The sequence below is a fragment of the Mesoplodon densirostris genome, chromosome 9 (genome assembly GCF_025265405.1).
Source record: "Mesoplodon densirostris isolate mMesDen1 chromosome 9, mMesDen1 primary haplotype, whole genome shotgun sequence".
Taxonomy (NCBI): Eukaryota; Metazoa; Chordata; class Mammalia; order Artiodactyla; family Ziphiidae; genus Mesoplodon; species Mesoplodon densirostris.
Genome location: NC_082669.1, coordinates 74,989,782 through 75,016,929, shown reverse-complemented (window position 1 = coordinate 75,016,929; position 27,148 = coordinate 74,989,782).

Here is a 27,148-nt window from a genome sequence, read left to right as displayed (position 1 = left end):
CATGATGTTTTATATGGCAAACAGTTCTTAGAATATCTATTTTTTCCATAATACTGGAAAAAAGGCCAACTTTTCCTTCATGCAATGTTAACAAAAGAACTATTATAGTGTTCCAAGAAAATTTTCTTATTATCATTGTTTAATTGTATATAAACAGATGACTATATTCTCTTTTAGAACTAGAACATTTCCACCTCTCCATTACTTTGCATTAATAAGTGCTAAGAAAATTATAGGGTAAGAGATTGAATACTGCTTTATGAATCATACTGTTCCCTTCTTTTTTTGTAGAGTAGGCTTATGGACATAGTATATAATTTTCCTCAAGTGTACTGATTTTGTCTAAGGTTCTTTCCATTTTTTCCAATTGTTTCCACATCTTTCAGCTTGCCTTTTACTTTTTCCCCCTCTTCTCCTCTCATCTAAATCATCTGTGTTATGAACAATTAAGATTCCTATTTTTCTATTTACTGTGTCAGGTCACCAACCCACCTGAGCATCTCCTTTGCTTTCAAGTGTTTTTTGGCAGTGAGCCTGGAAGATAGGTCAAAATATCTGTGAACTTTTTTTCTGTTGCTCTTCTTACAGTATTAACTTTGTATAGTATCACTAAAGACTTCTAGTCAAGGATAGATGTTCACTGCTTAAGGGATCTAGTTGACCAAATGACACTTTATCAAAATATTAAGGTACTGTATTTGTGGGGCTTGAGTTCTTTGTAAAAACAAAAATAAATTAACTTTTGTTTAATTTTTATATCTTTTAGGAGAAAAAACAAAAATAAAGCAAATTTACTGTGCATAATTTAGACTAGTTTCTATAAGAATTCAATAATTGTGGTTTTAAGCTAAAAATATAAGTTTCAAACCACTATTGTATTTCTAAACAGACCTGTATTGATGTCCTTGAGGAAAGCCTAAGGAATTCATAAGCCAACTACTAATTTAAAAAATAAATGCCTTTGGGAACAACTCTTAAATCCCAACTGGTAAGCTGCTTATAGTCTGAAGTATGTTAATAGAAACTATTTTTTTTCTTATTAGATACATTCTTCTAAAACACATAAGTTTTAACTTAAACATAAGCAATATAAATTAAATGGACAACTAGGTAATAAAATCAGTTTAAGAAGGTCAAATATTATTCAAGTATTCTGAATTAAAGGAGATTTCCCTTTTAATGAGTTTATGGAAAATTATCCAACATTTTTTTGTCTTAGACACTGAAATATTTCAAGCTTTATCTACATAAAAATAGATAAAATGGAGAAAAGTCCATATATATTGTTTTGTTTGGACCCTTCTGTTGCAATAAGGTAACTAAGTAAGGGCTGGATGGGTAGGTTATTAAAGGATACATATGGAACAGTAAATGAGGTAGAATTTCATGAAACAGGAGCTAAAGCAGACCTGGACCTTAATGAGAGTAGCATTCTGGATCCAAAGCAAATTAAGAAATCCTACCAGTAGGAATATGTAAATGATAATCTCTTCTTTTGTTATCTGTTCCAAACTCTTCTTCTGACATCTGTTCCAATCTTTTCTTCTAACCATGAAAATCTGCACCCTGTACTCTTTTTTCACCTTCTCATAGTCTCTGCTTAAGTAATGGCTTCTTCTCTCTCATGCTTTTGGTTTGTCATCATGCCTTATGTTCCTGTTCTACCTTATGTCCTCGGCAATATACTCATTCAGCGTCATCTCTTTCCTCTTCATGACGTTAGTCTCAGAAAGTTTCCCAGGTCAATCTTCTAAGAGGTAGAGTCTAACTGGTCCAGTCATCTATTTGTATGAGGCCATATCATGGGATCCTGAGCAGCCTACTACTGGCTGCTCACCACTGGTCTAATTAACCATGGCAGGAGGCAGGGAAAAAGCCATACTGTAGAAAACCTAGGCCCACAATACTGCCCCATCCCCTTAAACTATGGTTGAATTCCTCCTTAGAGGGGGCTCTATGCTTTTCAGATATTTTGAGGTAACTAGCCCATGGCTGTAAGAAAATACATTTCTTCCTGGTTGCCAATCAGTGTTTTCTGACTGACTACTCTATGTTATAAGCGTTTACAAAAGAAATGACATCTAGGTCCTGACCACAGAAAACTTACAAATGCTGCCTCATTCAGCTCTCAATTTAGAGAATCTTATGCCTCTAAATATTTCTTTCAATGGCTACACTTATTTTCTTATCTCTTTGAAAGTAAAAATTCAATTGACCCATCTTCCTTAAACTTCTTTCCATTTAAAGTAAAGGATAGCTAGGCTTCTCTTCCTATCTATCTTTTGTAAATCCTACATTCATAGTAAAAGAATTCAAAGTTGATCACTGATTTCTGGTTTCCAGTTCTGCAATATCAGGACCTTGGAAGTTGCAACTATGTCCTAATAACAAGTAAAAAGCTGAACACATTGAAAAACTGAAAACTTTTTGTGGAACCACAGGAGAGGGGAAGACACTGAGCAAATGGCTGGCCTGACGATTGGAAAGACAGGCAGGCAAGTATAAGGAGGAGTGGCTTACCAGAGTAGAGACTCCTGAGCTGAAACAGCCTTGGGAACCAGGATTGGGTAGGGAAACCTGAACTGTAATTGATGAATTGCTGGAGGCACAGTGTGCCAAGTCTGAGAGTGAAAAACTCTAGGAGGACCTAGTCATAAGGAGACCTCCACAACACTGTGAGATTTACCTGCAGGAGTTTGACCAGGTTCCCAGAGTAAATATCAGAGAAAAATTTCCTGGTGCTTCCACCTGGGGGAGGGGAAAAGGAACCACTGAAAATATACCAAAGCACTTTGTTCTTCTTAACAAGGCCTGCCTTCAGGGTAAGCTAGTTAATCAGAGCCTAAACTCTGGTATTATCAGAGTTTAGCTAACCCAGAGGAAGGAAAATACCTACCTCCAGCCCCCTGAGCCTTCCTGTCCTACCTGAGCAAAAAGAAAGAAAACTGAGAAACACAGGAAGTTCACAGTCCAGAGGCATAGGGTCACTGAAAGACTGAGACCTAATTATAGACTATAGAACATTTCCCCTCCCTCACTACCAGATTATTACAGTCCTATTCATAACAGTTTACCCAGTACCATGTTCAGCTACAAAGAAAAAAATTACATTGGCATACCTATAGGCAAAAACACAATTTGAAGAGACAGAACAAGCATCAGATGCAGACGTGGTAGGGCTTCCCTGGTGGTGCAGTGGTTAAGAATCTGCCTGCCAATGCAGGGGACATGGGTTCGAGCCCTGGTCTGGGAAGATCCCACGTGTCACAGAGCAACTAAGCCTGTGCACCACAACTACTGAGCCTGTGCTCTAGAGCCCGAGAGCCATAACTGCTGAGCCCGAGTGCCACAACTACTGAAGCCTGCATGCCTAGAGCCCATGCTCCGCAACAAGAGAAGCCAACACAATGAGAAGCACACGCACCGCAACAAAGAGTAGCTCCTGCTTGCCACAACTAGCAAAGCCCATGCGCAGCAACAAAGACGTAATGCAGCCAAAAATAAACGTGTATATAAAAAAAGAAGCAGACATGGTAGAGATGTTGGATTATCAGACTTAGAATTTAAAACAACTATGATTAATATTCTAAAGGCTCTAATGGATAAAGTAGATAGCATCCAAGAACAGATGAGCAATGTAAGCAGAGAGATAAAAATCCTAAGGAAGAATAAAAAAGAAATGCCAGAGACAAAAACCACCATCATCTGGAATAGTTCTAGAGAGTTGTCAGTATCACTCAAAAGCCTTTGATACTGAAATTCAAATCCTATGAATTTATGTAGGGAAATAATCAGAGTCACATGCACACATTAAAGTAAAAGAATACTCATAGTAACACTTCAATTCTTTTTTTAAAAAGTGTAACAATTGGGGCTTCCCTGGTGGTGCAGTGGTTGAGAATCTGCCTGCCAATGCAGGGGACATGGGTTCGAGCCCTGGTCTGGGAGGATCCCACATGCAGCAGAGCAACTAGGCCCATGAGCCACAACTACTGAGCCTGCGCGTCTGGAGCCTGTGCTCCGCAACGAGAGGCCATGATAGTGAGAGGCCTGCACACTGCAATGAAGAGTGGCCCCCACTTGCCGCAACCAGAGAAAACCCTTGCACAGAAACGAAGACACAACACAGCCAAAAATAAATAAATAAATAAAAAAGATTAACTTGAGACATTTTTTTAAAAAGTGTAATTGGAATGAAATTGATAGTACAGTCATAATCTAATACTGTAAGTAAATAAAATTAAAAAAATATTGCCACAGTAAAATGCTCATATTATATTAAAAAGGGATTTCCAAAACAGTATGCACATTATGATATGAATGCATAGATAGAGGATAGAAATACATATAGCAAAATATTTAAACTGGTTAGCCTTAAGTTTTAGATGCATGAGTGAGTTTTATTTTTTCATTATATTTCTCCTGTCCTTCAAATTATCTGTTTAGGGCTTCCCTGGTGGCGCAGTGGTTGAGAGTCCGCCTGCCGATGCAGGGGACACGGGTTCGTGTCCCGGTCTGGGAGGATCCCGCATGCCGCAGAGAGGCTGGGCCCGTGAGCCATGGCCACTGGGCCTGCGCATCCAGAGCCTGCGCTCCGCAACAGGAGAGGCCATGACAGTGAGAGGCCCGTGTACCACCAAAAAAAAAAAAAAAAAAATTATCTGTTTAATTGGAAATGATTTAAAAACTATTTTTATTTACAGTTTTGAAGGGTTCAAACTATTAAGCACAACTGATAAGACACAGAATCAGCCTAGGAGTCACCTGAGTTATTCAAACTACTAAGGATTTGCTCTCTCAAAAATTCATGACCAGGCTTCCCTGGTGGCACAGTGGTTGAGAGTCTGCCTACCGATGCAGGGGACACGGGTTCATGCCCCGGTCCAGGAAGATCCCACATGCCGCGGAGTGGCTAGGCCTGTGAGCCATGGCTGCTGAGCCTGCACATCCGGAGCCTGTGCTCTGCAACGGGAGAGGCCACAGCAGTAAGAGGCCCGTGTACCACAAAAAAAATAAAAATAAAAAAATTCATGACCAAGACCATTAGACATCCATATGCAAAATAAATAAGTTGGACTCTTACTTCACATAATATATAAAAATTAACTCAAAATGAAACTAAGGCTTAAATATAAGAACTAAAACTATAAAACTCTTAGAAGGGAAAAATGGTGTAAATTTGCATGAACTTGGATTAGGTAACAGTTTCTTCCATGTAATGCCAAAAACATAAGTAACCAAAGAAAAAAATTAATTGGACTTTATTAAAATTAAAAAAAACTTGTGTGTCAAAAGACACTATCAATTAAGTGAAAAGACAACCCATTGAAAGAGAGAAAATATTTGCAATTTATAAATTTTAGAATTTTATATTTGTAAATTATATAGGGTCTGGTACCCAGAATATATAAAGGACTCTTACAGCACAACAATAAAAGGACATATAATCCAATTTTCAAGGGTCCATCAATTAAGAGACATTTCTCCAATGAAGATATACAAATTGCCAATAAGCACATGAGAAAATTCTCAACATCATTAGTTATTAGAGAAATGCAAATCAAAACCACAATGAGATCACACTTTGTATCGATTAAGATCACTATAGGGCTTCCCTGGTGGCGCAGTGGTTGGGAGTCCGCCTGCTGATGCAGGGGACACGGGTTCGTGCCCTGGTCCGGGAAGATTCCACATGCCACGGAGCGGCTGGGCCCGTGAGCCATGGCCGCTGAGCCTGCGCATCCAGAGCCTGTGCTCCGCGGCGGGAGGGGCCACAGCAGTGGCCTGTGTACCGCAAAAAAAAAAAAAAAAAAAAGCAGGAAAAAGTGTTAGCAAGTATGAAGAGAAATTGACATTCTCATATACTGCTAGTGAAAATGGTGTAGCCACTTTGGAAAATAGTTTGGCAGTTTCTCAAAAGTAAAACAGAATTACCATAACATTGAATTAGCAATTCCAATCCTAGGTATATACTCAAGAGCATTGAAAACATATGTTGACACAAAAACTTGTACATGAATATTCATAGAAGCATTATTCAATAATAACCCCCAAATTCAAAGAATTCAAATGTCTATCAACTGGTAAATGAATAATCAATATTTGTCATGTCCATACTATTATATTATTTAATCACAAAAGAAATGAAGTATTGTTACATGCTACAACATGGATGAAACTTGAAAAAATTATTCTGAGAGAAAGCAGATACAATACAAGAGGCAATGTATTTTAAGATTCCATTTATATGAAGTGTCCAGGATAGGCAAATCCACAGGGATAGAAAGTAAATTAATGATTGGTAGGGGAAAGAGGAGAATTGTAACTGCTAGTAGGTTTGGGGTTATGGGTTTTCTAATTGGGGTGATGGAAATATTCTGAAATTAGATAGTGGTGACAGTTACACAACATAGTGAATATACTAAAAGCCACTGAATTGCACACTTGAAATTGTGAATTTTACGTTATGTGAATTATATATCAATAAAAATAAGTCCATGACTGCCTATGTCTTGCCAACTCCACCTGTTTTAGATCTCTGGCTGTGATAAGAGCTAACCTTATAACCAGATTATTTCTTAAAAAGTTTTTTGTAATTACATTGGGAATTGGGGGGGGAGATGTTAATTTATGTAAGAGAGTTTTCTTATAACAAACGTTGTTTCCCCCGCCTTGGAAAACTAAAATATGTGTAGTGGTAAAATGATAAAGATATATATTAAACTAGTACCAAATGTCATATATTACATCTTCCTCATTGGAACCATACAAATCAACTACAATTAATACCCCATTTTGTAGATGAGGAAATGTATAGCTTTAAGTAACTTATGTGGAATTATTACAGAAAGTTTGATTCCAGGGTGCACACTTTTCATTGTTACATTATTTTTGTGTGTTTGATTTAAAGTATACCATAAGTGAAAGCTAGCCAGCTAGAACATGTTTATTGTTTCAAAAATATCTACTTCAGTACAGTAAGAGCAAGGAAGCTAACAGTTTCATCAGCTTATTCTACCTGCTGAGCTAACCCATTACTATCCCATCTTCCAGTCTCTTCAAGTAATTATGGGGAAATAAGCCTGAAAGCCATGAGATAATAGGGTTTATCCATTATAAACAGTGAGGGTGGCCTTCTAGACTTATCTGTCAAGAAGACAGTCAACTTTCAATTATACCCCTCAGCTCACTCAGTGGTCAAAAATGAGAATCACAATAATAATATTGATAATAGATACTTTGAGATCTATTACCATTGCTACTCCTACATCTATAAAAGTAGATATGGCTGGACAGATTAATTTGTGCATGTCATATAACGTTAAAAAAATTGAGAAGCATTAACAAGACCATCTCTCCCACTTAGTTTGTTAGAAGAGCTGCTGAGAAGATATACAACTTTTTTTTTTTACATTCACATTTGATTGACAGGCATTTACAGTACCTATATGAGGATTTACTTTCATGATAGTTATGACCTATAAGCATATAACTTAGTGATTATAGCTTGTGTGAGCAAAGCATGAGTGGAGCCCAAGTTAGGGCAGGACTAGATGCCTGTGTGGATTATTTCTAAGTGCTTTTCAGTGAGGTAAACTGACCAGTCACTTCCTGGATTGCTGATTCCAATTGTAGACCACTGGTCAGTATGGGATGTAATTAAGGAAATGCAAGCTATCTTCATTATGAGGAAAAATCAGACTGAATAACAAAACAACAATAAATGCTGTTCATATTGTTGAACATTTGTGGAGTATTGCTTAAGTCAGGAAGCTTGCCAGCATTTTACTTGTGTCTTTAATCGTTGACCTGCACCCCCCGCTATGTGCAGGAAGCATAGCACAATGTTTCCTTGGTACAGGAAAGAGCAACTGCCCCATTTACCTTTATGCTCTCTCCCTTCCCTGGGGTTTCTCTTCCCTTTATTTAGTATTCACCTCCAAGTCCCTAGCACCTGCCTTCTCTGATTGATTGATTCAGCCTGCCGACATCTAGCTCCAGCTTAAATTCTTTATGGGCAACAGGAACTGCCCTCAGCCTTGTTTATCCATGCAACAAGAGCAGGAGCACTTGCAACTCTCTCGCTTCAACACCCTGGGAGTCACAAGCCACCACCATACTCTCTTCATCCTCGGAGAGCGTTCCTGATGTGGAAATCAAAATAGAGCTGGAGAAAGGAGCCCCAGGAGACTTGCGGGCAGGCAGCATTTAATGTCAGCCATACTGCATGATTGATAGCAAAGGTTATACCCTACCCATGTTGAATGAATAAAGGACAGATCATTGTATTTCCAAAATGTCTTGTGGATGAGAACTGTAGTCAATAATATCAGCCACTTCCGGGAATTAGAAAACTCTTTGCTATCATTAAAACCAGAAAAGAGACCTTACTGGAAGGATTGCCTGTCCACACACTAGGGACATAGGGAATGAGAAAGATGAAGGTAGGGTTTACCTCAAAAGAAAGGAATTTTCTGAAATGCCTGCAAACCTACAACAATAAAAGAGTCTCAGGATGACTAATTTATTTTGAATATTTAAGACCTTTATTTACCTTGATAAGAATCTTAAGCAATAACCACAGGCACCTTTATGTTAGGTCACCACTCAACAACAATAGCATAATTATGCAATTCAGTGCATCCTAATGGAAACACAAATGAACTGGCTAATAGCTCATTGTGATTTTTGCAGTCAACACTGCACTTGATGAATTTTGTGGCTAGCTATTTATCTTCTCTTGGTTTCACAACTACACATGCAAGGTACAACACACATGTAAATGGTCACTTAAAGTACAAAATCTGAATGTTGCTGATGCTTTTTCCACATGTAAATTGTACTTAATAATGCTATTTAGAAAATAAATTCAGTGCTATAAAGAGGCCAACTATGAAATGATTACATAAAGAGAATGAGGATTTAATTTAAATAGGACTTAGACATGTAGAATCAGCTTTAATATAAAAATAATGGAAGACGTAAGAAGCCATGTGAAAAGGTAAAAATGGCTACAAAAAACACTCAACAGAAAAAACAATTATCTAAAAACTAAGTAAAAATAAAATAAGTATGTGATCAATTGCAAACATTCAGTTCAGGACTACAACATGAAATTTTCACAGAGAAATATGAGATTCCACAAAGCACTCTCTCTCTTAGGTCATTACTATTTATGTAAAACACTGTATGTTTGAACTTTATAGGTACTTTATTTCTTACACCAACAATATTAAGAACATTCTCTGAGTTTATGTGAATATGCCCATCCAACGAATAAGAGTTTGCAGAGACAGAAATGTGAGCATTTTGTTTTCTCTTCCAAATAAATTATTGTGTCTTTAGAACAAAGTAAAATAATGAAGTCAGCTTTTTCTTTATTACAAAGCAGAATGCACATCCAAATATACACACAGATATACAACACCTGTTCCTCCTTAATGGATTGCTTTCCCTTACATCAAACATCCAGTGTGCCAGTAAGTTCTGACTTCAAAATACATCCCAAGTCCAACCACTTTTCATGACCATCACAGAGTTCATTCTGGTCCCGTCCACAACCATTTCTCATTAAGACTCCTGCCAGAGCCTCCTAACTGCTCTCCCGGTTCCCATTCCATAGCTCCCACCCCATACAGGCAGTAGAGTGATCTTTTACTATACCCATCAGATCACGCTACTTCTCTGTCCAGAACCCTCCTGTGGCTTCCTACAACATTCATAATAAATTCTAAACTCCTTTTCATGGACTACACAGCCCTATATATCCTGGCCCCTCCCTGCCTACCTCTCCAACCTCCTCTCCCACTACTCTCTCTGCTGTGCTCACTCCGCTCCAGCTACACAGGACTTCTTATTACTCCTCAGTCACACCAAGCATTTCCTGCCTCAGGGCCTTTGCACTTACACCCCGTCTGCATAAGTTTCTTTTTGAAAAAAAAAAAAAACAGCTTTATTGGGATATAATTCTCAGAACATACAATTCTCCAATCTAAAGTGTACAAATTCAATGTTTTTTAGTGTATTCACAGGGTTGTGCAACCATCATACTTTCAATTTTAGAACATTTTGTCCCCTCTGAAAGAAATCCCATGGCCATGTCTTACTCCTCATTTCTCCTTATTCCCCTCCCTGCCCAAGACCTAGACAACTGTAAATCTACTTTCTGTCTACATTTCCCTGTTTTGGACATTCTATATAAATGGAATCATACAATATGTAGTCTTGTGACTGGTTTCTTTTACTCAGCATAATGATTGCAAGGTTCCTCCATATTGTAATATGCATTAATACTTCATTACTTTTTATTGCTAATATTCCATTGTATGAATATACCTCATTTTTAATCTATCCATTTATTAGTTGATAAACATTGAATTGTTTTCAATTTTTGGTTATTATGAATAATGCTGCTATCAAAACTACAATGAGGTGTCACCTCACACTAGTCAGAATGTCCATCATCAAATAGTCTACAAACAATAAATGCTGGAGAGGTTGTGGAGAAAAGGGAACCCTCCTACACTGTTGGTGGGAATGTAAATTGGTGCAGCCACTATGGAGAGCAGTATGGCGGTTACTTAAAAAACTAAAAATAGAGTTACCATGTAATCCAGCAATCCCACTCCTGCACATATAGCCAGAAAAGATGAAAATTCAAATTCAAAAAGATACATGTACCCCAATATTCATAACAGCACTATTTTCAATAGCCAAGACATGACAGCCACTTTAATGTCCACTGACAGATGAATAAAGAAGATGTGGTGTATACATAAGTATGTATATATATACCACAATCTTAAAAAGTGATACAAACAACTTCTTTACAAAACAGAAGTAGACTCACAGACATAGAAAACAAACTTACGGTTACCAAAGGGGAAAGGAGGAGAGGGATAAATTAGGAATTTGGGATTAACGGATACACGCTACTATATATAAAATAAATAACAAGGACCTACTATATAGCAGAGGGAACTATATCAATATCTTATAATCTATAATGGAAAAGAATCTGCAAAAGAATATATATATTTTTTATTTTATTTATTTATTTATTTATTTTTTTGCGGTATGCGGGCCTCTCACTGTTGTGGCCTCCCCCGTTGCGGAGCACAGGCTCCGGACGCGCAGGCTCAGCGGCCATGGCTCACGGGCCCAGCCGCTCCGCGGCATATGGGATCCTCCCAGACCGGGGCACGAACCCGTATCCCCTGCATCGGCAGGCGGACTCTCAACCACTTGCGCCACCAGGGAGGCCCAAGAATATATATATAAAATATCACTTTGCTGTACACCTGAAACATTGTAAATCAATAATAATTCAATAAAAAAAAATAATGCTGCCATGAATGTACCTGTACAAGTTTCTGTGAAGACATATGTTTTCATTTTTCTTATTATGTACATAGCAGAATTGTTGGATCATATGGTAACACTATGTTTAACATTTTGATGAATGATAAACTGTTTTACAAAGTGGCTGTGCCATTGTATATTTCTATTAGGATAAAATTTAAAAGACTGGCAATGCCAATTGTGGGCAAGGATTTGGAGGAACTGGAACTCACACACTGCTACTGAGAGCATAAAATAGTATAATCTTTTTGGGAATCAACCTGACAGTTTCCCATAAACACATACTTACCTCTGTGACCTAGCAACACTACTTCTAGGTATTTGTCTAAGAGAAATAAACATAGGTACACATGCACATACACAGATGACTTGTATAGGATGTTCATAGCAGCTTAATTCATGATAACCAAAGACTGTAAACAATGCTAGTTGTTTCAGACTAATAGTAATTCTCCAACAACAGGAGAATGGGTTTAAAATTCTGATATATTTAATGCCCATTAACAATAAGAAAATACTGCCGGATGAGCTGCAAGGATAAACATCAAAAACTGGTAAAATGTGCTAAACACAAAAGAGTTCATACTGTTTGAAGTTCTATAACAGGCAAAAATTAGTACATACTAGAAAAAAAAATCAGAAGAGTGCTTCTGTCAGGGAGGTTTTAACTGGGAGGAGACATGCGGAAATTTTCTAGGATAATGAAAATGTTCTGTGTTTTGATAGGATGTGGGTTACATGTGTGTATGCATTTGTCAGAATTTATCAAACTCTACATCTAAGATCTGTGCATTTCACTAAAAATGAATTATACATCAGTGAAAAAAATTTCAATAAATATATGATCGTGTGAATAATACACAGATTGAGAGCAAAAGAGACAGAAAGCCAGCCAATATTTACTAGGCATTGTGGGTCCCCTGTGTAAAAGTGATCTCCATGCCAATAGAGCTTACGGTCTACTGGGTGTTGTAGCAAACACTAACTAAATATCTGCTATTTAAACCTCTGTGAGGAATATGAATGAATGACATAGTTTTGGTCCTCAAGGAACTGACAACCTTCTTTCATCTCCCACCCTGTAACATCACTAAAAATGAGCCAGATATAACTAAAACCAACCTAAAAAGGAATATAAAGAAAATGCATGATTTTTCTGAATATTCACTTGTCAATCTGTAAATAAGAGTTTCCTAAGAGAGCATTCCTGTAAATAATATCGCTGAATCTGAGCAAAGCAACTGAAAAAAAAATTAAAACAGAAATAAAAAGAAATTTATGAAATTAGGGTATCATAAATTAATGGGGAATGTGCAGCAGGCTGAGTTTACTGTTAGCAAATCATGACAATTGATTTTTATATGAGTACAACTGGATGCAAAAAATTAGTCCCATAAAATATTTTACTTCAAAAATATACTCAAGAAATGTTAACTAAGAACACAGCTATGCAGGATTTTTAAAAATATCTCAAGGACTAAAAATCAAAGACAATGATACATGAAGACTCATCATTGGGGGATTGTTATGACCAGGTGCTGCAAGGGTAGTTTGAGTCCAATACTTTGAGATGCTTATTAAGGAAATAGAAGTGTGGGTAAACAACATGTTAATTAAATTTACTGTTAATACTAAAGTAGGAAGTGTTAAAAAAAATCAGTAGAGACAGGCTATTATAGTTGGTTGAGGGGGAGTAAGGAAGTTAGAGAAAAAAAAATAACAAAGGGACTGTTATTCTGGTATTTGCTTGTGCCTTTTCCATGTAGAATGATGCATACTGAAAATTTAAGAGCAACCATAATAATCTGTGACAGAGACCTAGGAATATTATTACTATAAATGTGTAAACAATGGTTGGCCTTCCTCCAAGAGATTTCTTTAATAGGTTCTTCCCAGTCTAATGTTCCCTGCAGGTAGAAAAGAGAGAAGCACCTAGATTTATCCTCTAAAATTGTCCATGGATGGAAGCATTGCCCTGAACTAGGCACTAAGTATGCAGTCATATCTCTTAGGGAAGAATAAGAATAAATAAGGGACAGAAAGCAACTGATACTGCATTCTGAAAGAAACTGGTGAGGACTTTTACAAATCATCCTGATCTACCCACAAGAGGTTCTGCCTCTCATCTAGGGGGATCAGCCTTACCCAAATACAATGAGGTGCTGGTAAAGTAGAATACTTAAAAATTATGCCAGATTCATCTACATCCAAGAGTACTTGACAAAGGTTGCACATATTATACAAGAAGATAAATTTATAGTATCCATGGGGACTTACTGATATTAAAGATTTGCATGAATCCACAAAAATCATAGAATCTTAAGATTTTCCAGGTAGAAAGGAACTAAGAGCCGGTCTGACCCAAACTTTCAGTTTCACAATAAAAGTGTTCCCCTACAAAGTAAAGGGACAGACCTACAATTGTGATATAAATTACCTCATACCCAGAGCTTCTCTCAATATCCCCAACTGCCCTCAAATCAGGATCACTCCCTGGAATAAGAAATGAGTAGCCATGTTGTCTAATCTACATAATCCACGGTCTCTGCTTAATTCACAGCTGGTCTCGGCATTCATCTGTAAACATGACAAGTGTGTTGATCTTTAAAAGACTAGCTGAAGATAAAACTAATAGCACAAAAATGCTATGGATCGTATTTGGATGGATTTGAACTGAGCCCCCCACAAGATTTAATACATATAATTATATGCATATATACAAGGTAGATGCTTTCTGTGGTAGAAGAAAGCAGGAAACTATCACTGATCAAAGAGTATTATAATTCTTGAATTTTCAGCTAGGTTTGATACTAACATTCTTAAAGGAAATGTATTATATCACTGTTTCTTTTTGATCTACTAAATTGATATCTCTGGATTAGGTTTTTTAAAAGTGTGTAAATTTAATTCTGTGAAACAAAGCAGAACAAAGAATTTTGAGGCCTTGAGGTAATCTTTCCACAAATCTTTGCTTAGGCCACTCTTTAGAAATCATAGAGGAAGGTGCTCTATTTATGCTTTTGTAAATCTTCTACTCTGTCTCCTCATTAAATTGACTTCAGCTGTAATTTGATCTGCTTAGCATACAGCCATTAACTTTGTACCTAAAGGTGTCTAATCGTCCTTTGTCTAGTCCAGAACTGGTAATAAATCAATGGACAGAGTAATTGACTTTTTTTTTCTGGTTACTGAAATTCCTTGCGATCCTTGTCAGGATAAACATCAAAGGACTAGCAATTTTTCTGTTTGTTCTTAATGCCACAATGGCAAAATATTTATGGTATTCTGGGAATGTGTAAGAAGAATATTAAGTTCAAAGGCAAAAGAAGAGGCCAGACTAGGAGCTTTTCTACCTGGATCAGAGGTTTTGAATCCTTGAGATATAGCCTCTGTGTGGTCAGAAAACTAAACATTTTTCCAGAAAGTGTATTTAGTGTCATAGGTATTTTGTTAGGACCTAGACACTGTCAGTATGTTAGGTTCTAATAAAACTGAAAGATACCTAGCTTTTCTGTTAAAATCCCCCATGTGATGGAGATAGGTGTTTCTCAAAAGGTGATCTATGGATCACCTGTGATGGAATCACCTGGGAGTGGCTGTTAAAAATGTAGATTCCTGAGTCCCACATCAGATACAGTGAATCAGTGTGGGAGGTTAAGGGCATCCCCAATCCACATTTTTAACAAGCCTACCAGATAATTTTTATGCACAAAGAAAGTCAGAACCATTGTACAGATACCATACCCAGGAATTAAATGGTAGCTGCTATATAAAAACTGTAAAGAGAGCGAAATGCAAGAATTACCTTTTCCTGTATATCTCTACGATGAAAATGGTAATAAGAGTTTATGAACCTTGACACAACTCAGCCAGTCCCTTGTATAACCTTTTACAAGATATTTAGTCTTCCTGAAACTTCATTTCCTCATATGTTAATAATATCTACATTACAAGGTATTGTCTCTCTTCTTTTACTTTATATATCTCTTTAATCCTGTATGTCTTCATGCAAAGGACAGTGGCACAGTTCTATCTTTTATATTTTACAATTGAGAAAACCAAAAGATAATAAATGTGAGTTGTCTAAGGCCTTCCAACCACAAAATCATGCATCCCGATTGTAGTACATGATTCAGACTTTTGCTGTGATTACTTTTTACCAAATTTGCCATAATTTTTCTTAAAAAATTATAGTTATCACCTCTGCTAGAAATTTTTTTAAACAGTGAAACACACAAAACAAACTATAGCTTGTTCCATAATTGACTTTAGTCATATTTCAGAAGGGGGTTTGTGACATAAAACAGACATGAAGAAATAGTGTTCCTAAGTCTTATGCTAGTCCCCTTACCTCAGCAATATCTAATATTTCTCGCTGGACTGTACACTTATAGAGGAGCATCCTCTCTTGCCCTACAGACATTAAGGACAGCACTTTATAAGCAGATTTCAATAAATAGTTTAAAATAAACACATGGATTTTTATTTTACATCTTTTATATTTTCATGTCATTTTACTCTGGGTAGACGTAGGAAACGATGTTCCTTCTGTAGTTACTTTGGTCATTCATTTGTCAACAGGTTCACGTGTGAAATAAATGGCAAAGCTTTGCAAGAAACTTAGTGGAAATGATTACTCAAGAATGTATTTATTAAGCAGATAATAATACTCCCTGTTTTTCAAGAGGCTTTGAGAACTATCAAAGTATTTCAAGAAATACAAATGTAAGTATAAAGTAATAATGAAGGATACCACCCACTGGGTGCTTCTATAATCAGACACTGTGATATTTGTATTAACATCTTTACCTTACTGATAAATCCTACTTTGCTTTTGAGTCTCAGAGTAAGTGACTTGAAGTTACAAAGAATTCAACCTATCTAATGCTTTCTACGCAAATGTGGATATGCTTAGGAAGGCACCATGGGCACTTTGAGCTGCCCTAACATCAAGTTGGGAAGGTACTTTAGAGATGAGCTAACCTACCCATTGATGATATGTACAGATTTTTTTCCCCTGAATCCTGGGATAGAACAGTGGGCTTTCTTCACCTCCTGATGATTCTGATAGTTTAAACGTCTCTCTCTAGAGGTAACATCCAGGACTTATAGGCCTATTTGCAGGCTAGTGACCATGTAAACAGGCTCCAGTGCGGTGACCTCTGACTCTAGGATCCTTCCAGAGTCAATGGGCCATGTCCTTTGCTTATGGAGCAGGGTCAGCTTTCCAACTTTGGGGGATCTTGTCATGCTGGCAAAGATCATTAGATACAATAGCATCTACTTTTCTTCTTCTGCAAGCTTGGTTTTCATAATAACCTACTGATGTCTTAAATGTCCTCTATCATTCTAGTCACCCAGGGCCTGAACTAAACATTAATCTTCAATATGTATATGAGATGATAGAGGCATCAAAGTCATAGCATGGAGTTCAATGAATGCCTCTATTGCTACACCTCAGTCATTTTTTAGTGGAGACCATTCAACTGAGGATGCAAACTGACTGATTCTGCTATAGTGGCAGCACAGAGCTAACCCGTGGAGTCAGTACTTCCTAAGAACGGTGAAAGATCCTAGATGTAAAGGTACTTTCATCAAATATTTGTCTATCATTGGGGAGAAATGCCCAAAACAGGTCCATTGTTGAAGTCCTTGGTGATTCCATGCTTAGTACTTTATTTTACTGTACCCTATAAGCTAGATATTAATACTTATAATACCAATCGAGGGTCATTGAAAATATATAAAACAAATAACAAATATCTTTGAGTCGTATCTCTTTTAATCACATGAACTAAAGCCATTGAGGCTTAATTTACACCCAAGCTAGAAACCTAGAACTTTTTTTTTTTTTTTTTTTTTTTTTTTTGCGGTATGCGGGCCTCTCACTGTTGTGGCCTCCCCCGTCGCGGAGCACAGGCTCCGGACGCGCAGGCTCCGGACGCGCAGGCTCCGGACGCGCAGGCTCAGCGGCCATGGCTCACGGGCCCAGCCGCTCCGCGGCATATGGGATCCTCCCAGACCGGGGCACGAACCCGTATCCCCTGCATCGGCAGGCGGACTCTCAACCACTTGCGCCACCAGGGAGGCCCCCTAGAACTTTTTAAAAGCTATGTCTGCATTTTCCTGGAGATATTCCTCTGAGCTTTTATAAAATACTTTTAAGAGACTCCTTTTTAGGATTTATCGATTGTTTTTATGTTTTCTGTTTTATGAACTCAACTCTTGTGGTATAAAATGCACTAGTTGCTTTTTGGTACCATGTGAAGTTTGGACGATTATAAAGCTATAGGAAATATATAGAAAATAACTCATTGATCTAAGCTGGAGGGGGGAACTGCTCCAATGCCACTGACATACATGGTAGAAAAGGAACCCCTGAAAATTACAAAAACAATCATTTTCATATTTAATGAGTGAGCCATTAAAAAGTAGCTGGCATCTTAAAGGCTCTAGAAGGTCCAGATCTTATAGGCAAAGTATACATTTTTAAAGAAATAATTTTAAGGAACAGTTTAATATCCGATTCAATGTCTTACTTAAAAACTGCATATTTTAAAATGTTTATTGAGTACTTATTGAAAGCCAGACACTGGGAATAGAAAATAAACATTAACTGACTTGTCAATATATTGTAATTGAATGATTTGTCTATTTGCTATAAATAGATGGCAGTCTAAAATGATGTAGAATTAGGGAGAACTTCACTAATACAGCTGGTGTTATTCACTTACTCAAAAATCTTTTAAAAAATACTTTCTATGTTTCTATCAAGGTACTAGGCACTAGAAATACAGTGTAAGAGCTGAAGAGACTCATACATCCACACACATCCAGAGTCCCTGCCTTCAGGTTCTTTTCAGTGTAATGCAGGAATAGAGAATATGTAGGCAGCTATGAAACCACGTGATGAGTGCTGCCAAAGAAGCACAAGATGGGAGAGCATGTAACCCACTGCAGGGTTCAGACAAAGCTTCCTGGAGGTGAGTATGTATGAGAGCAGTCTTAAATGAGAGCAAAAGTTAACTAAGCAAGAAACATGGGCAACAGCAGCCCAGAGAGAACAACATTTGCACAAAGATCTAAGAGAGTTGATGGCACTTGTGGATACCCTGATTAGTTCAGAACTCTATATTAAGCCAAGAGAAGGGGAAGAAGAGGAGCAAAGCATAAAGCTGGAGAGAATGGTCTTTGGAAGCCATACTAAGGGGTTGTATTTTATGTTAAAGACAGTGTGACTTCATTAAAGGGGGGAAGGTGGACTTGTTCATATTTACATTTTAGAAAGATTATTTTTGAGGTAAGATAGAAAAACGATGCGAGAGAGTCAAGGATAAGCAGGAAAACTAGGTAGACTGCAGTCATTAACAGGATAGACAGTGAGGGGTTTCATCCTGAGTCATGACCTAACCCCTGGCTCCAAAGCTGAGTTGGTATCTCAGGCATAGTGGTAGAAGTGGTGAGACGTTTATGGATGACAGGAGACTTGTCCTGGGACCACCCTCCTGATACCTCTCAGGCTGAGAAGAGGGCAGGGGAGCTGTGGGCGGGACCAGCACACTCCCTCCTGCAACTCAGCTCATTCTAGGAAACTTCCGTGGTGACTGAGGTATCAGTTAGCTTTGCAATGTTCAAAACTGAACTCCTCTCTGCCTATTTCTGAAAAAGACCTGAGTTTGGGCTACTGCAGATTCTCTGGATGTCTTGGCACATGGACAGACCCACACCCTCCAATCCTGCCAGACCCCTTGTACAAATACCTCCACTTTAAGAGTTCTTCCATCTAATTCAGAAAATAAATGAATAACAACCCCCTCCCCAAACACCCAACAAAGAAACAAATGAACAAAAACATGGGAGAGGTAATGAGATGATGAGCTAAGTGACAATCAGGAAGGTGGAGGAGGGGAATAGATAAACGGATATTAAAATTAACGTTGTTTGGTCATCCATTGAATAGGATAAGTTTTTTTTTTTTAAAAAAGGAAAGGAAAGGGTCAAAGGTGGTATGCAGGTTTCTGGCAGAGGCTTTCATGAGGATAGGGAAAACAGGTGTGGGAAGAATGGGAACAAGTGCTGGTGTGCAGAGCTCAGGTGTTGGCATTCTGTGTTCCAGGTGTCTGTGGGACATCCAGGTGGAAATGTCCAGTGGTCACTTGAATATATAGGTCTGGATTATAGGCAAGAATTCTGGGATGGAGACAGTTCTAATAATAATGAGTAGCTAACATTTTTGAGCAGTTAACCTGTGCCAAGAATGATTCTAGGCATTTTTATTTTTACTTATTTATTTATTTACTTAACATCTTTATTGGAGTATAATTGCTTTACAGTGTTGTGTTAGTTTCTGCTTTATAACAAAGTGAATCCGCTCTATGTATACGTATATCCCCATATCCCCTCCCTCTTGCGTCTCTCTCCCATCCTCCCTATCCCACCCCTCTAGGTGGTCACAAAGAACCGAGCTGATCTCCCTGTGCTATGGCTGCTTCCCACTAGCTATCTATTTTACATTTGGTAGTGCATATATGTCAATGCTACTCTCTTACTTTGTCCTAGCTTACCCTTCCCCCTCCCCATTGTCCTCAAGTCCATTCTCTATGTCTGTGTCTTTATTCCTGTCCTACCCTTAAGTTCATCAGAACCTTTTTTTTTCTTTAGATTCCATATATATGTGTTAGCATACAGTATTTGTTTTTCTCTTTCTGACTAACTTCACTCTGTATGACAGACTCTAGGTCCATCCACCTCACTACAAAGAACTCAATTTCGTTTCTTTTTATGGCTGAGTAATATTCCATTGTATATATATGCCACATCTTCTTTATCCATTCATCTGTCGATGGACACTTAGGTTGCTTCCATGTCCTGGCTATCATAAATAGTGCTGCAATGAACATTGTGGTACATGTCTCTTTTTGAATTATGGCTTTCTCAGGATATATGCCCAGTAGTGGGATTGCTGGGTCTATACATAGTTCTATTTTTAGTTTTTTAAGGAACCTCCATACTGTTCTCCATAGTGGCTGTATCAATTTACATTCCCAACAACAGTGTAAGAGGGTTCCCTTTTCTCCACACTCTCCAGCATTTATTGTTTGTATATTTTTTGATGATGTCCATTCTGACCCATGTGAGGTGATACCTCATTGTAGTTTTGATTTGCATTAGAAAGCCCAGAGATAAACCCATGCACGTATGGTCACCTTATCTTTGATAAAGGAGGCAAGAATATACAGTGGAGAAAAGACAGCCTCTTCAATAAGTGGTGCTGGGAAAACTGGACAGCTACATGTAAAAGAATGAAATTAGAACACTTCCTAAAACCATACACAAAAATAAACTCAAAATGGATTAAAGACCTAAATGTAAGGCCAGACACTATCAAACTCTTAGAGGAAAACATAGGCAGAACACTCTATGACATAAATCATAGCAAGATCCTTTTTAACCCACCTCCTAGAGAAATGGAAATAAAACCAAAAATAAACAAATGGGACCTAATGAAACTTCAAAGCTTTTGCCCAGCAAAGGAAACCATAAACGAGATGAAAAGACAATGCTCAGAATGGGAGAAGATATTTGCAAACAAAGCAACTGACAAAGGATTAATCTCCAAAATATACAAACAGCTCATGCAGCTCAATCTCAAAAAAACAAACAACCCAATCCAAAAATGGGCAGAAGACCTAAAAAGACATTTCTCCAAAGAAGATATACAGATTGCCAACAAACACATGAAAAGGTGCTCAACATCACTAATCATTAGAGATTCTAGGCATTTTATATGTATTTAAGTCTCAACCACAATTATATTATTTTCCCATGTAATAGATTACAGTGAACTGATGCACAAGTGAAGTAAAGTTTCTAAGATCACACAGACACTATGTGAGACAAGTTTGGTTAGCCAAGGTTTTACTGCAGTCCTTGGTGAGCAGTTAAAAATGGAGAAGAAAGAAAAGAAGGAAAACTTACGATATGTTAAAGCATGAATGAGAGGTAAAGAACTAGAAGCAATGAGTGTACATCACTGTTTTCTCACACAAATATCCAGGCCTTACTGGCCACTGAGAATAAAATGGGATGACATTAACCTTTTGTGTTTTATTTGTCGATTCCTACATAACCATCAAAATCAGGAAATGCATTGATAAAGTTTTCCCATCTCATGATCAAAGTCCATTCAAGCTTTAACATATGTCCTTAATGTCTTTTACAGCAAAAGACATCCAGTCCAGGATCACACACATTTGTCATTTCTCTTTAGTTTCCTTCAGTTTGAAATTGTTTGTCTTTCCTTGGTTTTCAAAGACTTGATACTTTTGAAGATTACAGGCTAGTTATTTTGTAGAATGTTCCTCAGTTTATCTGCTGCTTCCTCATGATTAGGTTCAGGTTCTGCATCTTGAGCAGGAATGTCACAGAAGTGATATAGTGTTCTTATTGCATCTATTATGTGCTGCTACATGATTACCATTCTCCCCATCATTAGTGGTGTTAGCTTTGATTCTCTTGATTAAACTAATATCTGCCTGGATAGTAGCTGTGAAATTACTCTATCTCTTTGTAATCAGTTTTTTTATGGGGAGGTATTTTGAGATTATATGAATATCCTACTCATAATCAAATGTTTGACTTATTCACTTATTTATATCAGTATGAACTCATGTCTTATTATTTTATTCAATTGGTTATGATAAATACTGTCATTTTTTATTTTGATGCTCAAGTTATGCCATATTTGACCATCGGGGGCCACTTGGAGCTGGATTCTATGCCCTTTGACATGTCCCCACCCTTCTATTAGCACATTCTTATTTTTTAGCAAAATAAAATTCCCAGGCTCATCTTGTACTTTCTCTGTCCCAGTCCTGGAAGCAGACTTTTCCCAACAAGCCCTGGTTCATTTTAGTGAATGGTATAAAAAAGCCAGATCATGACACCACTTTTACTGGAGTACTGCCACTCAGGACCTTAAATCCCCATTTCCTGTGCCAGGTTATATAATACTTGAATGAAGTGTATTCAAGAATGTTGAATAATTGATAGAGAAATCTTTTCCACCTTTAGAGAAAATATTCTTCCCATTCATAGGATCATAGCCTTTCCTTATGGACAATTTATCCAATATCAGTACTTTCTGCATCAATCAGATTTTTATAACGTTGAGTATTGGAACCAGTCCGGTTCCCTCTTTCAACTGCTCTTCAATGCCAGGTGCAGGTAATCCACCTTGTAAAAAGTCCATGTCCTTTCTGCAGTCATCTAACTTCTTTAACTACTTATCTCTTTCCTTAACCTCTTGAATAAGAATGCCCACAATTCCCCCAAGACCAAGCAGCATTTTGCAATACTGGTCATTCTAAATTTATTCAGGACCAAAAATAGTTCTCATCTCCTCCCATCACATAAACAAAGGCAAAGAATGTCTCAGAGATGTTAATCTACTCCAGAAATACAGAACAGTTTGTACTACCAACATAATACTTAACTTCTAGGTCCAAAAAAATATCAGATTTGGGTTAATAGTGTTCTGTTCTCCACAAGAACAACAGGGAAATGTTTGCTTTATATTTATCTAACAAAGATGTCTAATTAAATATTTTTCCAGAACAAAAAACCATTTTATTTTGCCCTTAAAAAATCTGCTTGCTATTTTGAAATGACAAAGTTTCTAGGGTCTATGGTTTAGGTTTTTCAAAATGATTAGGGCCGAGTGTCTCAGCCAGGATACCCCCAACTGCATTTTTAAGAATTTTAGACAGTGAAAGGCAAGATACTGGCAAATAGTGTGGATTGAGGATGGGTTGAATCTTTTTAATGTGGGAAAGAACAAAGCATATTTACAGATTGAGGAGGAAGAGCCCATAGTGGGGAGAGACTGGTGATCCAGAGAAAGAAGACAGTTGTTGAAGCAGGTTCCTGGGGAGATAAGGCCTGCATTTTGCGTGGTGCTCAGTGGTGACATATTGGTAAGCATATAAAACAAACCTAGAGATTCCCTAGTCTCAAGCTTTTATACGTGATTTGGGCATACTATTTTCCTAGTGGTGATATAAACTAAGGCTTCAGGTAATATCTGAGCCCTTACCAAATGGGTACATGTGAGTCTCTGCTCAGACTGTCAGAGCCATCCCTACAGTGTTCTGAAACGGGAAAAGCTCCGGAGCCCCTGAAATTTATAGCACAAGGGGATCTTGTGTGGTACATGACTGGCCAGTCACCAGGGAATCACAATTATACTACTCTCCCCACTCCCACCACCAGGGGTTAGTAATGGGAGATTAGAAGTTCTTTCAACATGATTGGATGATTGGAGACAGAATCTCTGAAATTAGCAGTAAGAGGCTTGGTCAAGGAATCCTTCTCCTTGAACTTTTGCCTTCACTTTCAAATTAACTTTCTCTTCTTACACAGTACCTTACCCGGAAATGTAGTGACGGTGTTTCTTTTGAGGTTCCGTGCTTAGCCTTGCTGCAGGACAGTTTAGTAGGTGACTAACACTTTACTCCAACTTTACTATATTGAAAGGGATTTATTACAGGATTTTAGGTGATTTATAGAATTAAGAGGGTTGAAGAAAGAGACTCGAGTCTGAGTGTCTAGGAATGGTTCCCAAACTACAGTGCAGGACAGGACCACCAAGGGAAATTCTGTCCTTGCTTCAACTAGAAACTGTGGAATTAGGGTGTTTCTATGACAACCAACTGGCTCCAGAACCACATTTTTTTCTGCTAGATGTATCCCAGCCTCTCCAAATCCCAGTTCCAAATTCAAGTCTCATGAAAGTACATCTAGTTGAGAGAACTCACATTACATCCCAAGTCCTAGTATTGAAGGAAATCTTACTGTCTACACTCTGAAGTACAGAAGACACACTAGAAATAAAGTAAATTGGACACTGAATGGGCCAACATCTACCACAATGTTCTACCTATATTCTTGCAGTTAAGGTTGATGATTCCTTTCACCAGAGATACTACTTCCCTGACCACTGGCTGTCAGACATCAGTCACCACTCCTCATTCTTAATGGGCTATTGCTTGAGCTCTAATATTCCTTCCAAATTGAAGTGGGGAAGAAGAAACTTAAGTTCAAATTTCTTAGTCTAGCCAGACAGTTTTCATTTTATGCAAATAAATGGCATGAGAAAAGAAGCCTTTTCTTAGCTTAAGAATATACCCTGAAGATAGCTCTGCAATGGTACATATATTCCTCAATCTATTTTACCTATGACTCTAGTCTCTTTACCTATGACTCTAGTCTCTAGAGTTTTTAACATAAAGGACCAACTACAATGTTCCTAATGTCTAAAAACTGACAGTCTTTAGTTCAAAGAGACTTAGTCTTTTTGAACAAAAAAACTAAGGCAAAGTCTCAGTTCAAATAGACAACGATACTGTGTTTGCTTGAAACAGGTAAGAAACAGAAATCAGGCCATAGGCCTGAAAGTGTTAATGCGTTCCAAAACCATTTCTTTTTCATCAAACTCTGGTTTGAGTTTGAGTGTGCTTAGTTTCTAAGAACAAAGTCAAAAAAGTACAAATGACTGAAACAAAAGTCTGAAGTATTGGGGAATATTAAAGAAAAAAACAACTTTAACACATGGGTGAAGAGGCTATAAAATTATGCTTCTGGGTCTTGAAGAGAAAATTTATAAAAACTCATGTAGATTTTGTATGGATGCTGGGTTTATTGTATTTTGAGCTACTATCCTAGTGAGATCATAGAATAAGGTCACGACTCTGGTTACAAGTTGAAGCCTTTTCTAAACAATATAAACTTGCCCAGTATTCATCCCCTAGGGAAGAGATGGAATGCTAGACAAGGGTATGAAATTCAGAACATATTGTAAAGCAGAGGTCCATGTGGTGCTGGTCTACAGGCCAAATTCAGTCAGCAAACAGGTTCTATTCAGCCAGAACTATGTAGGAGTTCACATGTTATTTAAAAATTTTTGCTCTCCACTTTGTAATTTGCTTTATTTTTTTCACTGTCAAAATTTCTGGATTATAATATTTCAAGTAAAAATCCAGTTTCCCATCTTTTTTGGAAGTTCTTATAACCTTGGTCCCACAATCTATAATGATGACAACAGAGAGATCTGCAGTGTTGCTGTCCCCAGTTTGTTGGGAACCCACCACACTCCCTATGGTCTCTTTACCTGGCCCATTGCACTTACTGAGATTTATCTGACAGGTGTCTGTATGCGTGTGAGTTAGTAATTTCTGCCTAAAAGAGTCAGCAAAAGAAAGTCCCACCTGTCATTTGGCTCAGTCTCTTAGACATGTCCTTAAAGGATTCCAGATGAGGTAGAACGCTCACCTAGTGAAAGAGGCATACAGAGGGCTCTACAGGGGACAGCCAATGCACAGAGCCTGCTGCACTCTGCTCAACAAATGTTTGTGAAAGGAATGAGTAAGTGATGCAAAAAGAAAATCAAAATGGAGGAAAATTGATGAGTTTGGCTATCAACTTTACTCATTTAAAAGCTGATTATTGTTTCTTATAGAATCTGGATTCTGTTCTTATTTGTAGCAAGTTTTCATATATTAATTGAACAAACATTTGTTACTTATATAAAGCACTGTAATAAGTGTTATGAGAATATACATTAGGCATCACTGCTCCCAAGAAGTTTAATCAAAATGTATCTATAAAATGGCCAAAATTACCCCTTTGATAGTAATTAAAAAACAATTAGTAAACAATAGTAAACAGTAATTAAATGATTTGAGTCCTATTTACACTACTTTTATTGATTAATCATTTCTTTTAATAATGTTATTCTTTTGAGTGTTACAGACATGTTCAAATTTCACACCTACCTGTTTTATGGTAGGAGAATTAGTTGAATCAACTCTTACTTGAACTGATGTGTAAAATGCAAAAAGTTTCCCTTAATGGAAAAGATAATAAAAGTGAACCATGCATTGTCTAAGTATTAATTCCTATTATGATGCTTATATAGCCTTTAGATTAATATCAATTTAATAACAAGCAGTATGGTCTTGGTTAAGAGCATTAGATTACACAGTCAAGCTGTCTACCTTGGGTGAGTCGAACTGATCTTGGGCAGGTCATTCAATGTCTCAAAGTCTTAGTATTCATTCACAGCTGGAAAAAGCAGATCATAACACTTCTGTGTCATTGTGAGGTTTAAATCAGATAAATTTAAATTAGTACTATGCAGCCACTTAATACGTGTTCTGTAAGATAAAAAATTCTAATGAAAGCATTAAATAAATCTTTTTAGGTCATTGAACCATGAAAAGCTAGTTGACATATGCCAAAATACGTAACTAGAATCCTTTGAAGTAAAATGCGTTTTGTTTTTCCCTCGATAATTTAGAAAATATAAATTTAATACAGTTAAATGATTTGTCCATTAATTTTATTTTACTTTTAATCTCTAAGAGTAGTCTCTAAACTTTGTTTTAGAGTCAGATAAAATATTTAGGCAATTCAAAAGTCAAGTCTACGAAAGATTTATTTTAAAACTACTATCAAACTACTACCTCTGTCCACTCCTCTTTTCTTAGATAAGTGATAACACACTGTACACGCCATTTTCCACTGAGCTTTTTAGCTTAAGAATATACCCTGAAGATAGCTCTGCAATGGTACATATATTCCTCAATCTATTTTATAGCTGCTTAATACTCAACTGTGTGTATGTAACATAGTTTATTCAACCAGCTCCTTTGATGGATACGTATTTGGATTATTTCTGCTTGGCCAATAGAGCTTCACGAATAGCCTTGTGTATACAATAAGAGCATCT